We start from the raw sequence: 19461 nt of genomic DNA, 5'->3' as shown, positions 1-19461 counted from the left end.
TCAGAGTTAGCAATCTAATCATTTAGACATGCATAAAATTGTATACATCTAGTACAATAATAAGTTAGTGCACCTCCAACTCTAATTGCATTTTCTCAAGAAATAGATCCATTTAAAGAGAGAGTAACTTAGAGTTTACAAAGCACTTTTATATAGTTTTATTATCTCATTATTTATGGATTTTTTACTAGCACCAATACCAGCTAATTTTAATATCATCCAAAATTCTATATAATACACCAAAAAAATTAACAAATATGTTAAATAACACCAAAAGTAAGATTGGTTGTGAGAAATCATTATTCAATATACCCCATCAGGCAGATTTAAATCACTGTAGTTCATTTTTAAAAACAAGTGCCTCATTATTAGGTATAAATAAATTTTTTAAAAATGAATTGTAAGATTAAGTTTTAGACACCTGAATAAGAAGTTCTTAAATTTTTTTTAACATTTATTTATTGTTGAAAGAGCACAAACAGGAGAGGACAGAGAGAGAGGGGACACAGAATCTGAATGAAGCAGGCTCCAGGCTCTGAGATACCAGCACAGAGCCTGATGCAGAGTTCCAACCCACCAATGGGAGCTCGGACCCATGAACCGTGAGATCATGACCTGAGCCAAAGTCAGACACTTAACCAACTGAGCCACCCAGGTGCCTCTGAATTAGAAGCTGTTAAAGAGCATATAACTAGAGATGCTGGTGGATATGTGGGTCTGGAATGAAGCATTGAGTTAAAAGTACGGTATGTTGATCTTTGTAAATCTCAAGGTGAAGGAGCTTGTGGAATAAAAAAAAAAAAAAAAAAAAAAAGTACAGCTCTAAAACACAAAGATACATATGAAACAAAATGAAAAAAAAAAAAAAAGAATCAGGGAATGAAACTGGTATTTAATAGTCGAAGAATGAGCAGAACCATAGTAACCAAGTTGGAAGAGATTGTTAGAGCAATTGATGTTGTCATAATTTCACATATATGCAGATTTCAGCTTAGAAATTCTTAGAATTTCAGCTTAGATTTCTCATTAGAAATGAGAAGTGACCCATATTTAGCAATCCAGGTAGTGACTTCAGTAAGACCATATTTGATGTGGAAAATGTGGATCTGACAGCATGATGAAGGAATACTAGGGCAAAAGCAAATGGAAACTGTTTCAGAATCATGTATATAAAGAAATACAGTAAAATAGATGAGAGCAGAGTGCAGAAGTATTAGGGAAGGACTTTTGTTTATTCTTTGGGGAAGAAAGACTGTTCATCAGCTTTTTATGATACAGAAAACAATTAGTAGGGAAGTATTATCGAATATAGAAAGAAAAAGAATCGATAGCAAGATTTTTCCTGAATAGATGAGGTGAGATGAAATGATAATGCTCTGGAGGAAGCTTTAGATAGGAAGAAGAGCCAGTCCTCTGCTTCCTTCATAAAAGGAGGTAGAGAGGAAGACAGATAAATATAATTTTTTAACATTTATTTATTTTTGAGAGACATAGAGCATGAGCAGGGGAGGGGCAGAGAGAGAGGGAGATACAGAATCTGAAGCAGGTTTAAGCTCTGAGCTGTTAGCACAGAACCCGACGCGGGGCCCGAACCCACAAACCCATGAGATCATGGTCTGAGCCAAAGTTGGATGTTTAATGAACTGAGCCACCCAGGTGCCCCTGGAAAGCAGATAAATATATATGATGACGTAAGATGTAGAAGGGATTAGTGTCCAATAGACACAATTTCTCTAGGTAATGTGACATGGGTCATCAGCAAAGGGGAGCTAGAGCTCTGGTTAGGGTTAGAGCTAGGATGGGGTAGGGCCACAGTGTGTTACAGGCCTGTGCTGAAAGGAGGGGGAAAGAAGAAGAGGGAAGAAATGGGAAGAGGAGCAGAGAGAGGTTGGAATTTAGAAAGTAGAGAAAATTGGGGAAGGTTTGACATTGATTTTAGGGAAGGTAGAGGCATATGTATGTATTGCTGAATACCTTTGATGTCTTATTTAAATTTGAATCATAATTAAGGTATTAGAAGGTCGTATAGATATGTCATTTTAAAAATTAAATAATTGTCCTCCATTTTTGCTATTATTATTATTATTTCAACTGTAAAAATGATAATCTAGAAGTTTATGTTTGATTGCTTTCTAGATAATCTTATAAGATAATATAAAAGTAATTTTAAGAATCAGGAATGAGTCACAAAACTTAACCAGAAAACAGAAAATAATCAGTTGACATAGGCATTATTAAGGAACGTATTCATCACAATAAGAAATAAATTTCTGGATAGAGTTTTGACATGTGATATACAGTGATATAGATCTCTTTCTACTTTAGAATGCATTCTGAACCTAAGAGTAAATATTTCCCAAGTATGAATGATAAAAATGACAGTAATGATGGTATCCAGTATATGTACATTGTTTATCCATTGTGAATTATGAAAATTTGAATTAAACACAAATTATATGCATGATATATATTAAAAGACTAAAGTTATCTTTTAAGTAACTTCTACTCAAAATTTATAGCTCTTATTTAAGGAGTAATAAAGTGCTGTGTAAGTGTTGTTAAGTAACAAAGAAATATTACTTTCCTTCAAGTAATGAGGGGCCAACTCAGAATGCAAAAACATCTGTTTAAGCAAAACAGCAAACATCTTTATATTTGGCAACATAAACTACCCTAATCATAGCACAAAATGTTTTCATTTTACCTCATACTAACACAATAATTAAAGCATTCTGAATTGTTATGTTTACAAAAATCTCTGTGTTTTTGAACTCATTGCATAAATGAGTCCATGATGGTTTGCCTTTAATATAATGTATTCATTAGTTTGGTTTTCAACTTTTATCCAGAATTATAAAATTTCAACTAATCAGAAAAAAGCATAAACATCCATCTAAGTGATGTTCTTAATTATTGTTGTTTACACAGAGAGATTCTGGGTGGGATGTTCACTGATCACATTGCTTTATAAATGGTAGAATTTTTCATTTATTAATTTGTGGCATCATACTCACATGGCTCAATAGGTCACAAAGTAAAGTCTTTCTTTTAAGATTTATAGGAGAAAACAAACAAACAAACTGATGAACAAGGAAGGTCCAAACTTTAAAGTCAATTATTTTTGTCAAGTGCCGAATCATTAAAATTAAATGCAGTTTTTCTCCGGAGACAAACATGGAAATGTTTTCCTATCCTATCTCTTCTTCATATTTTTGTGTGGAGGATTCGTGAGATAAGACATTGCTGCCCTCAAACAAGCAAAGAAAGAAGCAAATCTCAGAAAAAAAGAAAGACAGAAGTGATTCCCTAAGTGAAAATTACAAAGACAACGAAGAAACTGAGTAAGGGTCTGTGGGAACATTTGCTGCTGTCAGATTGGAAAGCTGAGACAATTCTGTGTCTCACTTAACAATCAGTTCTCGAAAAGGGACCCTGAAAATTTTGTCATGCAGAATTGTGACTGAGTGAGGTGGAGACTTCCGCTGGAACTTGCAAGTACTTATTAGCATATGTTGGAAGGAATAAATATCTCAAGGAACTCACTTCCATAGGCCCAGAGGCCAAAGTAGGCAGGGCTTCAGAAGCTACTTTCTTGTGTTCATTTCATGCTTCAGTCAGGCAGCCACTTATTAGACAGCCACAGACAGAACACAGCAATAGAGTAACTGTTAATGCGACCATGCGGGTTTTGGCCCTATTGCCACTCATCCATGTGGCTGTAACCTCAATCAGAGACACAACCGCGATTCCCATGGCGTGTGTGATCATAGGATGACTCCTGGCAAATTGGATGAAAAGAGGGGAAAAAAAAGGTTTTGCTTTGCATTCAATTTGCTATGGTTAGAGACTCAATCATTGTATCTTTTATGATTTGTTAAAAGGATTCAAGGCACAAGGGCTATTGTGGCAGAAGGCATATAGTATTCATAAGGCACCATATAGGGAAATATTAGAGGTGCAAGAGTCCGACCAGCTTGCTTGATCTCTCCACCCTACATCACTTTCGACATATCGAGTGTCTCTGTCCTGGTGTCTCTTCCTCGTGAGAAAACACAAAAGGCAATGAATAACCCATTATCCACATAATAAATTTTAGACTCAGTTTTTGTCTGTGAAAATGAATAGATATCTTTGGAGCCAATTTTAGAAGTCATAGGTCCAAGTTCTGTTGTCACTTACTATCTGAACTTGGGCAAGTCTTTTAACCTCTCTGAGCTCAAGTTACTACGTCTATGAAATTGAAATAATAATAGCTAACTCACAGGGTGCTGTGGGTCAAATGCACTACTGTAAGTGAATAGGTTTTGGAAACTGCAAAGTATACTACAGTTTAAAGTATTATAACTGACCGTAATTTCTCTCTTCTGGCACAATGGGTAGGTAGAACTGGATTTTTTTTTCCTCTATGCCTCCTTTTCATAAGTCAAGATAGAGTTTACTCATGGAAAACATTATCCTTAGGTGCTCAGACTGGAGATGGATATAGTAATCTTCATGACTTTGATGGATCCACTTCAGTCTTTAAATAAAATGTCCATGGAGAGAGGAGGTTATTGACTTAGTAATGTAAATAAAATGTCCATGGAGAGAGGAGGTTATTGACTTAGTAATGTCTAGTGGGCTTTACTTATATTTGAACTGGGGAATAGTGTGAGATGTAAAGCATGATGTTAAACTCTGAATTATTGGTATCATTCTTTTTTCTAGCCTAACTTCTGAAACTAAGGGTAGACTTAGACATGTCCCTGTAAGGCCTTTGACAATGTTTATTTTTTTGTTTGTTGGTTGGTTGGTTGGTTGTTATTTCAGAACAAGGACAAAAGAATTTAACAAGAGAATATCCTCAGACATTCCAACCCCACCACCAATATTCTTTACTTTCTTAAGGCAAATCTGTATTTGCCTGCAGAGATTATTTTCTCTCTCATTCTCAGTGAAGAATTGTACAACCCACAGATCTATTTCTGAGAGTCTGACATAAAGATCTGATTCATGAGAAGAGAGAATGGAAGGGAGAAGGATGGAGGGACGAAGAAGAGAGAGAGAAGAAGAAGGAACAAAGAGGGAGATCTGGAGAAGTAGGAGTGGCTGATTGTACTTCAAGAGTGAAATGGACTCTTTGGAAAAAGAACATAGTAGACTTGAAAGGAGGATGGCAGGAAGATAAAGAGAAATCCTCAAAAACGCAGATTTTTACAAAGCTTTGGATTGATTGCTAAGAACGAGAAATAAAATTAAAATTAAAACTTTGGGGAAAAGTAGTTATCACCCATATATTAAAAGACTTAGAAGTAAGTATATAGGATTTATATCCTATGGGTAGAAAAGTGATTTCACTTGAATTTATTAATTCTTATTTCTTGGGCTATATGTCTTAGCACAAAGATGATGTGTTATATTATCACAAGTATATTCAGTTGACATTTCTGTGTTTTCAATGAATGCCATTCAAACTATACCAACAGAAAATCTATACATCAAAGGGTGTTTCTTAACTATGTCTGTTGTAATTGGTCGAATTGATAATGGAATGCCAGTATATTTTATACAGGCTTGTGTCATAGGAGTTTACATCTTTATATTCTTTGATTCCTCATCAGTAATTTCATACAAATGAACAAACAAAACGTGCCTCATCAAAATTAACAGTGAATAAAATTATATTCTATTTTTTTGAAAATATGTTTTATCTAGTAGTACCTATTTTATCTAAAATTGTATCTAAAATGCTTGCTGTGTGTAATTTTATTAGACACTATCAATTGTTTCTACTCTACAAAGACTATAATCTGTTACATTAAATGAAAGGAAAATTTGATCTGATTAGGCTAGGAAAGTAACATCACTTTGAAATTTCATTTCAAATATCATATTTATTCAGCACCTATAGCATATATGAGTACTGTCCATCCAATACTTTTAAATCATTTTGGTGAATGCTAATGGTCTCTTAATTAAATTGAAGCTAGGATTTAGCCACAGGACATTGATATAGACAAAACCCTTTCATGCTGAGAAGTAAAGTGTTATGTTATAGCTGAGAATGCCCTTAAATATAATTGCTTCTCTTTATTTTCCAAGTAAATCTCGAAAGTTATTGCATCAATCATACTGTAAGTGAAATATACAGAATTTTTTTTTTAATCTCTGAATTACAGGCTGGCCTGTAGTGCCAATATTCTGCTGATGCCACTTATTCCAAGCACAGCATTTATATTAATTTAAATCTTGGAAAAAATTTGTTGTTTGTTCAGTGCTAGGAACCAGAGGTAAAAATGACCAGTAATACCAATACTATAGGAAAAGTTAATTTCTGATAATGATGAATTGATGTAATGACCTTTTGTTTCTTGGAAGAGTAAATGGACAGATCATTGGTTAGTAAGGATAAGCCATAGTTTCTCATCAATATCATGTGATTTATGCCTTATTGGAAAAAAATATTGTTTTCATGTAAATATTTCATGTCTTGAAAACTTGAAATTAAGCCCAGTTGAAAACTTTATTTTCATACCAGAACAATATGTAAGTAATTTCTTAATAAGATGAAAGAGTAGCTTATAGACAATTTGCTCTAAGATACTAAGAAAATTGATACCAAGAACTTTGATTCTAGGGAAGTTTAAAGGTAAATTTAACCTTGACTATTATTTAAGCCTTCTTTTGGTACAATTAACTTGATTTTACTGACTTGTAAATGCTAACCTCATTGTTTCTAAACAGAGTTTTCCATCTTAATGGGTTATTAATATTGCCAGCGCTGTTTTACTCAGACACAAAACTGGTGTGAACACAGTATAAAGTGGATGCTATGCAGTTAATAGTTACAAAACTACTGCAGGTGAAAGCAGCTATCTGGAAAGTATTCTTCTCTTTTCTTAGATATATAGGACTTTATTGTTCTACCAGTCTTAAGTACTTTCCATCCTTCATCACAAGAAGGCCTTTTGCTTTATGTGGTAAGAAGGAAATGGAGTGACTATTGCATAAATGGGGGATAGAACTAGTAAAAGCAGAAAGCATGGTTTGTATTAAGAACAAAACACTATAAATTCCATTCATGTGTGTTATCCGAAAAAGGCAATTTTATAAGCTGTAAAAATCAGGATATGAGTATAAAAATATGACTTAGTAATATGAGAATCCTTTGAACTGGATTTTCTTTATCATTGGTTTGAGTACTTGCCCTCTGAGCCCACTTTTGGGATCTATAATGCTATGTAGAAATATGAATGAGTGTACAACTCATGATTAAAGAGATCTTTTCCAGGAGAGTTGAAGCTCAACCTTTGCCTTTTGTTCATATTGTTCAAATTCTGTCAGTAAAATGACTTAATGATTATTGTATGCAGTGATAACCAGAAAAATATTTTGGTTGGTATTGTACTTTCAATGAGCTTTAATTAGGAGATTATATTAAGAATGTGTGGGTTAGAAAAAGGCATTTCCTCCCTCTGGTTTTGAACTTGTGTTCTCTGCCCCCTTAGGATGTTGTGCTTCTGTGTCTGTCCCTCTGTTTCTAGCATGTTGAATCTCCCCTCTTCTCTTATCTCTTTGCCTTTGACCCTTCTCGCTCCCATGAAGCAGTTATATTATTCCTTTCTCATTTCTTGCCTTTGTTCTGATATTGTCTGACACAATATTCTCATCATCTTTCACTTCCTAATCTCTACTGAACCTTGAGATCTGAAAGTCTACACATGAAGGTCATCAATAATCTTCTTCCCAACCCAAAAGCCCTCTTCAATCTTTGAAACTTAGTCTTTGAAATTTTGATCAAGCTATTGATCATGTTCTCTTTGCTTAAAAATCTTCTGTTTCATTATGTCTGTGACACTGCATTTTCCTAGTTATCCAAATTCTCTCATTCTTGCTTCCTGAAAGTACTTTTCTACACTTTTATTCCCTCTGAAGATATTCTTAGAGAATTTACTCACTCAGACCTCTGGCCTTGAACTTTCTACGTGAGGAGTTGCAAAGCTTTCATTTCATTACTTACTGAGTATTTGTACTTCAATACTTTACTGTCACTTCAAACTTAACACTCTAGAAAGCAATTAACAGGGTTTCTTGCTGAACTAGTTCCTGATTCTCTTTCTGCCATTTCTCTTATCACCAAAGCCCTATCACTGGCATTTTACCTACTCCCACATCCCAAAACTACCACGCCTTGTTTATGTTATCTCTTCTTTCAGGTTTCTAGTACCTCAACTCTAAAAAGTCTTTTATCCGTTCTGCTTCAATCGGGTGAGATAAAATATGTAAAGTAACTTTGCCAAATGACACCTCTAAAGTGAAATCCAGTGGGTTACTGTGACTACTACTACGAGCACTTCCACCACTACAAAATCTTCACTTGTCTTCAGGCTTTATACTTCCCTATTCAAATGTATTCTGAGTTGAATCACCTAATTAATTTCCTGAAGATAATCACAATACAGAATAATGCAAGCTTTAACTTTCAATGTCTCCCCATTTCTTACTATAATTGCTAGAACTGATATTTAAGGCTCCCCATGATAAAACACCATGTGTTTTCCTTTCATACCTTCTTCCTGACAAAATCCCTGTCTATTCACTATATACCAAATATGCTATCTTTGTTGCCCTCTCTGTTTTAAAATACTATTCACATTATTGTCCATGACTTTATCCTTCTATGTGTGGTTGCCAGATTCTTTTACCACCCAGATAAAGTCCCGTCTCTTTTTGTACTTACTCTCTGAAATAAACTGTCGACACTTACTGCATAGGATGTTGTACTGTTAGTGTTTTCTAGAAGTTTGTTTTGAGTAGCACCTTGATTTTAAGGCCCTCGAGGCAAATAACGATTTAAAAATTATTTTATTTCACCATGATGTCTGTGAACAGCTGATTTTCTGGAAATATTAGGTCACTGTTAATTAATGTATTATTTTCAAGAACGAATGCCCTACTTTTAGGTAAAATAGCAAATAGTGTAAGAACACTTACATATTCATTCTAAAACCATAACCTACTCATTTAATTAGTATTTTCTTAAAAATTTTTTTGAAGAATAAATACTATAAAATATTATTACAAGAATTATTTTATGTTATATAGTAGAAATAATCTGCCAGTATATTTCTTTACTATAATTAAGAAAGTTTCATGAGAAAAAGTTGAAAAACAGTCAATAGCTTGTGAACTGAAGAAATAACCACAATTTTAAAAACCTGTCATGATTTCTTGATTTACCTGGACTGAAAGATAGAAAGAGACTGAAATGACTTAGTCAACTGACCATGACGCCAGAGTTAATTATTATACGGGGTGGGAATGCTCTTGCAACACTAGTCAGCACTCTTACAGAAGCATGACATTGACTGCTCAGGGGAATGTGGGTGGACCAGGACAAATCCATTTCCATTTTTAGAAAAAAATAGCTTAAAGCACTAACTGATGATGGAGGTTCACTGAGATTATTTGAGGATATAACAGAATACTAATTTTTGTTATTTAGATTTCTCGTAACAGAATTTTGCATATCTAGAAAGTAGTACATCTCCTTTGAAGCACTCCCTGTACAGCATTGTGGAGAAGATCAGATTTATTTCTAATATTTTTTCTCAGAATAAATTTATTAGTGGCTATGTAAGAATTTTACCTTAGGGGCGCCTAGGTGGCTTAGTTAGTTGGGTGTCCAACTTTTGATTTCAGCTCAGGTCATGATCCTGCGGTCCTGGGATTGATCCCAGTATTGAGCCCCATGTCAAGCCTGTGTTGTGTTGGGCTCTGCGTTCCTGGAGCCTGCTTGAGATTTTCTGTCTCTTCCTCTGCCCCTATCCCCAACTCACTCTCTCTCTGTGTCTTTAAAATATAAATAAATAAATAAATAAATAAATAAATAAATAAATAAATAAATAAATTTACCTTAAATGTAAGATTAGTGGTGATTATATATTCCATGCACTGTTACCATATCCTATAAAGAAGATCCTACTGGGGCGCCTGGGTGGCTCAGTCGGTTAAGTGTCTGACTTCAGCTCAAGTCACGATCTCTCGGTTCTTGGATTTGAGTCCTGCGCCAGGCTCTATGCTGACAGCTCAGAGCCTGGAGCCTGCTTCAGATTCTGTGTCTCCCTCTCTCTCTGCCCCTCCCCTGCTCATGCTCTGTCTCTCTCTGTCTCAAGAATAAATACAAACATTAAAAAAAATTTTTTAAAAGAAGTTACTACTGTTAACTTTAATAAAAATGAATGGATTGCATTTTGTTTCACTCTTTCCTGATGTTACCCTTAAACTGAAAACATTAATATGCTATTTGTATTTCATATTACAATTTTTATTCTGGAAATCACTGTAGAACATAATGCAATCGAACAGAAACAAAAGAAAACCAAAAAATCTTGTCCCTGAAAGGAGGCATGCAAAATGTTCTTTTAAATAATTTGGCCTTGAATATATTCAGGCTTCCTAGTGTTTGGCAGAGTACAGAATACATTCGTCTTTGGAAATAGGAACAGGATAGAGAGTCCCAAGGGCAGAGTGGTTATGGAATCTTTTGCAAATCAGCATTACAAGTTCCCCTGTAGAGAACATGTGTGTCATGGAAGAAACAAGCTGTTTACATTTCCAAATTTTAGAATTTTTCTACCTTATCATTTTCCTAATTTAACAAGCTATTGACATATAAAGAAATTTATAAAGACGTGGGGAGGTAGAAGTGGGGAAATGCAAAATATTAAAAAAGATTGTACTTTTGCAATTTGAAATAATAGATTCATATGATAATCTTCTGACTTGTAAATTCTATTTAAATATTACACAAGTCTGAAAGTCTTGTGTTGCATGGAGTGATAGATTCTTATTTCATAGTAATGATTGATATTAATAATCTATATGCATTGATAGATTTTAGGGATATTAATATATGCTGTCCTTTCATATGTAGCATTAATTTGTATTTACAAAATTCCATTTTGATAATAATGGATTAGTAGTCTTTGGGTTTTCTAATATCCAATGTATGTGAAAATTGAAAATATTATATAATTAATATAATTTTTAAGGATACAAAAATTAGGAAGATGTTAAGGATCGATTTCATTCTAGACCTGAGCTGTCCGATAGGAGAGCCACTAGCCACATGAGCCTATGTAAATTAATCTCTTAATTAATTAAAAGTAAATAAAACTAAGCATTCTCTTCTTCAATCGTACTAGCCTCCCTTAAATTGTCAATACCTGTATGTAGTCAGTAGCTGTTGCGTTGGACAGTGCTGATATCATATATTGCAGAAAGTGCTGTTGGAGAGTGATATTCTAGAGTTACATTCTTCAAAATGTAAAATCCACACTTCATTGAATGTAAAGTCTTCTAAGAACTCAAATATTGACATGTAATATATAAGATAAAATCAGTATAAATATTTGCTTATAATAAATCAATCTATCTGTATGCTCTCATTTTATGCTAATTATTTAATCCTATTTTAGGGGATCAATATAAACGTCCTAACCTATCTATATCATAATATCTTAAATATAAACATCTAAGTTTTTCTGATCATGCAATGCTACAAAATACCTAACTTTATTTAATATTTTATTCTATATTTGGAATATAATCACCCACTTTTATACTAAACAAATCTCAAACATTTTATAACATACTGCTTTCAAATAACTAAAAAAATATATCTTGACTAAATTTCTGAACTAATCTTAGCTGGGAAGGGATTGAACTCATGGAAATCTTCACTTTTTATTGTTCATCGATTTCTGAATTATTGAAGCATATTAAATTAAATTGAACTTAAAATTGTTATTCTTTGCCTCTGCTTTAAAAATATCCAAAGGGATTTTTCTCAAAGTTATGAGTCAGTGGAATCCAGGATTTTCATGAATGTTTGAAGGTTAGCTTAACTCTAATGTTAACACCTTCAAATACATTCTTATAAATTAGAGACCTTACACTAAAATGAAACTACTTTTACACACAAGTGTAGCCACCCAATTACCAAGAAATTATATTCACTCTCTAGTTCTCATTATTTCAATCTATAATTGGGTAGTTCAAGTGGGCTGAATTCTGTATTTATTTAATTCATACCACAGATTCAATCCCCATCTTGTTATCGAAAGAGATGTAAAGATGTAGATGTGGAAGTAGATGTATAGACAGCAGTGAAAAGATGAACGGAACGTGTCTTCTTTTTAAGGATAGCAAGTAATAAATCTCAAATTCTGAAGAAGGTGGTGCTTAGTTGGCAGACTTCCTTTTTTCTCCTCCAGAGTATCTTCAAAGATACCAAACCACTCACCTGTATCTCTCAAATTCATCACCCCGTACATGCTCTTATAGGATAATAATGAGAAATAAAAGGGTAATTGAGAGAGTGTAGTTGTAGGTCCTTAAGAAAATGCTCTGTGGTTGATAATTTTCTTTCTGTGGGGTGAGGTAGATTGACAGCCCCCTCAAGCTAAATGAGTAGGATTCAAGAGAGCCATTCATAAACGTTGGAGATGCTTTCTATAGGAAGGGATGTGTCACCCATCCTACAATGGATTTTTGCAAACTATAGAAACTGACTAGCTTATGACAGTGCATCTGAGTAGGATTCTATGAGAATTCTTAGAGGAAATTGTCATGTGGTTCCTGGAGTTTGGAAGGCATGTGAAAAGAGTCCAATGGCTGCCTCTCAACTACATAACTTGGAAGATGTGGGAGGCTGAAGCTACAGCTCACAGGCTTATGAGGAATAAGAGCACTGGACGAGCGCACTACTCTTTTGTTTGGTATGGCATGGATGCATAGGTTTCCCATGTTCTAGGTGGTGCTGAAGAAGATGGTGGTTCAAAGCCATCTTGAATGGTATTGCACCTGAGAAAATATACTTTTGGGATGTGGCATTCTAGTAGTAATCTTTTGTAGAGCGTGTATGCAGGAAGCAGGAGCTGAGGGGATCAGATCATAAAGGTTCCGGGCTTAATTCTGGAATCATGAACTATGAAAATTCTTTGGGAAGTTTCTAAGAATTCCACAACTGTAGTCTATGAAAGATATAAAATTTGAGTACTTGTCCCACAGACGACCCATCATATGTCTTTTGCCCTTTTCTCTGTGCTTCCTCTCAGGACTCTTGATTCTATACTCAAAGAATCAGAAATAAAAGAAGATGGATTCTTTCTTTCTTTCTTCCTCCCTCCCTCTCTTCCTTCCTTCCTTCCTTCCTTCCTTCCTTCCTTCCTTCCTTCCTTCCTTCCTTCCTTCCTGTTGTTTTACATAAGGCCCCTAAGCCATGACTCAGACACTAACTGGGGGTTGTGGTGGGGAGTAGAAAAGTCCATTTTAATGGACTTTTAATGGGGCCATGGCAAACCGTTTTAAGTCCTGAAAGTTATTGCAAAGCTATGGAATTTTTCTGAGATGTTGTCATAGGGCAAAGAGAGCAAATCAAACATATTTGAAGGAAGGGTTGCAGAAACATAAAAATGTTTCCTCCTTGTTCCCTCAACAAATTTAAACCTTCCAATAAATTTGCTACACGTATATAAGCCTAATGCTTTTCTAGACATCGATCTCAAAAAAATGAGAGTCATTGGTCAAAATAGAGAGTGGATGAGACAAGATGGATGGCTATTGGTAATTCATCACTGCTGCAGAAAAGGGAAAAAAAACACACACTGCAAATGCATAGAATATAGGTGTGAGTAGTTATCTTAGGCTTTTCTAGTCCACTCAAACAATTTTTGTTCAACTCTTCCCAATTTTAAAATCATTTTCTTTGATAGAGAAGAAAGTAGTTGAGCACTTCTGTTTTCTCACTGTCATCTGTTAATATCATACTATTTCACTTAGATATGAATCTAACTTTCCCTTTATTTTCTTTTTGTTTTTACTGCCAGCATAACCCGAAGTTTTTTATTTGTTTCTTTGTTTTTTTAAATATGTTTCCCCCTCAGGTGTTAGCTTATACTAGGATATATTTTCCTTTCATCTTTTCTTATAAAGTGTTGCTACTCTTTGGCTGCCCTTCAATAAATACCCTTTCTTCTATATTTTGTACATATTCTTCTAAATTCTGAGCTTATAAGAGATTTCTGTGGATCTGAGTATTTCTGCATGTCCAACTTAATAACATTTAACCAATTTGATACAATTTAATTTTTTAATTCACTGTGACATGATTACCCTTTCATTCAATTTTTTTTAAGAAAAAAATAATGATTGTATCAATATATGCAGAGAATGCATTTGACAAAATCTAATACCCTTTTATGATACAAAAGAAAATGCCCAGCAAACAAACTGCTCTGTTGTCAGGCTTGTTCACATTAAGATTGCTTATGTCTTCATGGAGAATTGACCCCTTTATCATTATGCAATGCCCCTCTTTCTCTTTGATAGTTTGATTTGCCCTTAAGTTGGCCCTGATATTAGTATAGTTATTCTACCTTTTAAGAAAACATTATTAGGATGGCATATCTCTCTCCATCTCTTTACTTGTAATCTGTGTGTGTGTTTATATTTAAAGTGGGTTTCTTGTAGACACCTTATAGTTGGGTCTGGTCTTTGATCCTCTCTATCTGTCTTTTAATTGATGTATTTAAACCATTGATGTATGAGTCCATTCTTGCTGCTATTGCAAAATACCACAGACTGGGTGGCTTATAAACAACTGAAATGTATGTTTCATAGTTCTGGAGGCTTGAAATTTGAGATCTGGGTGCCAGCATGGTTGAACAAGCCTCCCTTTTCCAGATCACAGACTTCCCATCGTATCCTTACATGTGGGAAGGGGCAAAGGATCTCTGTGAGGCCCCTTTTATAAGAACCCTAATCCCATTTACGAAACTTCCACACTCATGACCTCCTAATATTATCATCTCTGGGGGTTATAATTTCCACATATAAATTTTAGGGGGACACAAACATTAAGACCATAGCACTATTGAAAGTGATTATTAAAATGCTCTTTTTTTTTGCTTATGTAGACCAAAATTTCATACCTATACATTTTCTTGATCTTTAAAGAATTTCTTTTTAACGTTTTTTGCAAGGCAGTCTACTGGCAGCAAATTTCTTCAATTTCTGTTTTTGTTTTGAGAAAACTTTTATTTCTCCTTCTCTTTGGAAGGATAAATTGGCCAGGCACAGATTGTGAGTTGGTGAGTTTTCTCCTCTCAACACTTTAAATATCTCACAGTATTCTCCTCTTGCTTGCATGGTTTCTGAGAAGTCAGGTGATCCTTATCTTTGTTCCTCTATACGTGAGGTAATTTCCACCACACACTCCCCACCTCTGACTTCTTTCAAGGTATTTTTCTGTATCTTGGGTTTTCTTCAGTTTGAATCTGATGTGCATTGGTACATCGTTAATTTTATGTTTTGTTTTATTTTGGCATTTATACTGCTCATTGTTTGCTGAGCTTCCTGGTCTGTGTTTTGGTGTCCATTATTAATCCAGGAAAATTTTGTCATTATTGGTCAAATGTTTCTTCAGTTCTTTTTCCTTCTTCTTCTGGTATTGCCATTGCATATACTCTATGACATCTTCATAGTTTTCCCACATTCTTGGATATTGTGTGTCACTTTTTCAGACTTTTTGCTTTTTGGTTTTTAGTTTTGGAAGTTTTAACTGAAAAATCCTCAAACTCAGATATTATTTCTTCAGCTGTGTTCAAACTACTAATCGGACCATCAAAATAATTTTTTTTTAATTTCTGTTACAATGTTTTTGATCTCTAGCAGCATTTCCTTTTGTTTGTTTCTTAGAAATTTTATCTCTCTTCTTACATTATCCCTGCACCGTTTTTTTGCATGTTGTCTCCTTTATCCATTGGAGCTCTAGCACATTATTCATAATTGTTTTAAATTCCTGGTCTGATAATTCCATTATCTTTGCCATATCTGAGTCTGAGTCTGGTGCTTGTTCTGGATCTTCAAAAAAAAATTTTTTTTTTTTGCTTTTGTTTTTGCCTTTTTGTATGCCTTGTAATGTTTTGTTGGAAGACAGACATGACCTGCTGGATAAAAGGAATTGTGGTCAGTAGGCCTTCAGTAATGTAGTGATACTTGTAAGAGAGGAGGAACATTCAATAGTCCTATAATTAGATCTCAGTCTTTTGGTAAGCCCTTGCCTCTGGATTGTGAATATCACAAGTTGTTTTCACTTTTTTGTTTTCTTCTATTTTTACCCCCTTAGGTGTTATGGATGGCTAGAGAAGGCCAGATTTGGGTATTTCCTTCTCCACAGATCAGTTGGGCTCTGATAAAATTTCTGTAGTTTAGGCTCTGGAAAAATAATATATCTCTTGAAGGCAGGCCTTGTTAATTGGAACAGAATGCTTTTACATGTTTCAACATAATTGCTTTCTCCTTCCCCTCTCCAACCCTTGCTGAAAGCCAGAGAGGATTTTTTTTTTCTGATGCGAGAACCTGTTAGAGCTCTGAGAGCAAAAGTCTCAAAAAATATGCAGGGGTGCCTGGGTGGCTCAGTTGGTTGAGCGTCCAGCTTCGGCTCAGGTCATCATCTCGCGGTTTGCAAGTTTGAGCCCCGCGTCGGGCTCTGTGCTGACAGCTCAGAGCCTGGAGCCTGCTTCGGATTCTGTGTCTCCCTCTCTCTCTGCTCCTACCCCACTCATGCTCTATCTCTCTCTCTATCAAAAATAAATAAACATTAAAAAAATTTAAAAAAATATGCAACCAACACCACCTCTTACACCCTGATGACTGGGTTCCCCTGGCATATTTATCCCTCAGGCTTTTCCATATTGAGTCTCCAACAATTCATTCACTACAATGGAGATTACTCTGTCCAGGTACTTGTTCCCATGGAGATTTCAGCTCCAGTAAGTTGTGATTCTCTGTATCTCCCTGTCTCTCCAATTTGGAAAGCACCATTTTGCCCTGTTACTTCTTTGACAGATATATGAAGAGTTGCTGACTTTTCACATTGCTTAATTTTTTGCTTATTGTTAGGACAGAGTTGTGACTTCTAAAATCTTTAAAGGCTGGACCAGGAACAGTTTAAGTTCATTAATTAATTTTTCAATGTTAAAATAAGCTTACATTACTGTCATAAACCTCTGTTAAGAAATTGACATGTTTTGTGTATAATTTACCAATCTTTTGTTCAACATTTTGATGACTATATTAATGAGAGAAATTGATATATAATTTTCCTTTCTTGTGGTGGTCATGTGATGCTTTGGTACCAAAGTTACCCATAAACTTTCATTTTAACTCTTACCTATGAATACTAGAATTTTAGAAGAATTCAACTCCTATTTGACTACTTTAGCATTATTTGAATAAACATTTTAATCCTACATATGTTTTCATCCCTGCAAGATACTACTACTATTATATTGGATAATTGATCTGTAGTTGATACTCATTTATAATTACATATTTTATTTTTGGTTGATTTTCATTCCTTCCTGTATTTTCATGTTCTATTTAAGTAGTTGATTTTAATGTATTCTTAGTGTGATTTTGCTAATAAAAATTCTAAAAGCTTTTGTTCACTTGAAGATGTCTTTAAATTTAATTTTGAAAGATTTTTTTTCTCATTATAGAATTATCTGGTTAGCAGTTTTTTTTTTCTTTCAATACTTTAGATTTGTTATTTTATTTATTTATTTATTTGGCTTCCATTTTTTGTTTGTTTTTGAGAAGTTAATTTTGAGTTTTAATATTTTTCCTTTAAGTTGATAGTTAAAGAGTGTGTGTGTGTGTGTGTGTGTGTCTGTCCATCTGTCTGTCTATCTATCTTTTCCCCTCTGACAGGACGTAAGATTATTCTGTCATTAGTTTTGAGTAATTTTACTGTGATATTTCTGGATGTGGTTTTCTTTGTACTTTACTTGGGCTTCACAGTGCTTCTTTAAACTGTGGGTAGATGTCTTCTGTCAGTTTTGAAAGATTTGTAGCCATTTTTTCTCCGTAATAAAGTTACTATATGATTATTTTTATCAATTCAAAAATTTCTAGTTAAATTCCCCATCTTTTCATCTGCTTTCTCCAAAATTTTCCCCTTAAAAAATATGTTAACTGGGGTGCCTGGGTGGCTCAGTCGGTTGAGTCCGACTTCACCTCAGGTCATGATCTCAAGGTTTGTGAGTTTGAGCCCCACGTCCGGCTCTGGGCTGACAGCTCAGAGCCTGGAGCCTGCTTTGGATTCTGTGTCTCCCTCTATCTCTGTCCCTCTCCTGCTCATGCTCTGTCTCTCTCTCTCTTCTCAAAAATAAATAAACATTAAAAAAATATGCTAATTGCAGTTATTAAACAACTTGGCAACTGATTGCAAAATCTGGATCACCTCTCATTTGTAAAATATATTGTATGTTTTCTTGTTAGATTTAGTCATATGTCTCTTCCTTGATATGTTTAATTACGTTTGACTAAATTTTAGAAACTATCCATTGAAAATTAGAAAAGCTGCATCTATTTTTCCTCTAGAGATGGTTTGCTCTCTTCTCTCCAAGCTGAAAAAAATAATGGGTGATTACCAGTATCTTCAAGGACTGCCCCATGTTAAGTTTGAGCCCTTGTAAGATTCAGTCTGCCTGTGGTTTTTTCTTGCTTGTAAATCTTTTCAGCTGCTTCCTTAATGTGTTTTGGGGGCCTCTTCCCCTTGCTGGACCCTCAATTCTAATGTTTTTCACAACAGACTAAGCAAAGATCTTCTCTCATTTTAGAGGCTTTCTTATGGATTGAAGCTTCCCAAGTTTCTCCCAAAATATTGTCTTGTTTCTTCTTCCCTCAGCAATAATCCTGTAAGGATGCAAAGCTGATTCTCAGCTTCGTCACTATGCTTAGAATCATCGAATACTCCCAGCATAAGAGTAACTACAAGAGTCAGCTCACCTTTTGAAGTTCTTTCCTTTTAAGACACTTGTCCCTTCATTTCTTGTTGCCTTAGCACTTCTCCACTGCTTTCAGTTAGATTATTTCTGTATTTCATCCAGCAAGTACAGTTGTTTTGTGCAGGATTACTGATCTGCCATTAGTACTATTTTGCATTGTTTTATCTGTCTAGGAATGGAAATTCTTGTAATCCTGGCATAAACCCAACCTTGTTAAAATACACAGGGTTTTTTTTTTTTTAATACTTTAACTGGATTCAGTTTGTTTTTGGAATTCTGCATCTATATTTATGGATTAATAAGCCTAATTTTTTAATTTTATTCTCTATCACATTTTATTTTTGAAGGTTATGCTTATCTTATTGAGCTGAGAACTTTCTTTTTTGAAATATTGATGAAGAGCTTGAAAAAAAATGAGAAATACCTGGTTTTCAAATGTTTTGTATTGCTTTTGTGTAAAATCATCTGACCTCCCCCCCCCCCACCTTTTTTTTTTTTTTCTAATGTAGTAAGATTATTAACTCTGGATACAGTTTCTTCAGTTTTCCCCTCTTTTAAACCACTTTGGAGAATCATATTTTCTTTTGATTAGTTCATTTCATTCTATCTTTCTGTTTTTTGTTAC

Source organism: Panthera tigris, chromosome C1 (assembly GCF_018350195.1).
Source record: "Panthera tigris isolate Pti1 chromosome C1, P.tigris_Pti1_mat1.1, whole genome shotgun sequence".
Taxonomy (NCBI): domain Eukaryota; kingdom Metazoa; phylum Chordata; class Mammalia; order Carnivora; family Felidae; genus Panthera; species Panthera tigris.
Note: the sequence above shows the minus strand (reverse complement) of the source record.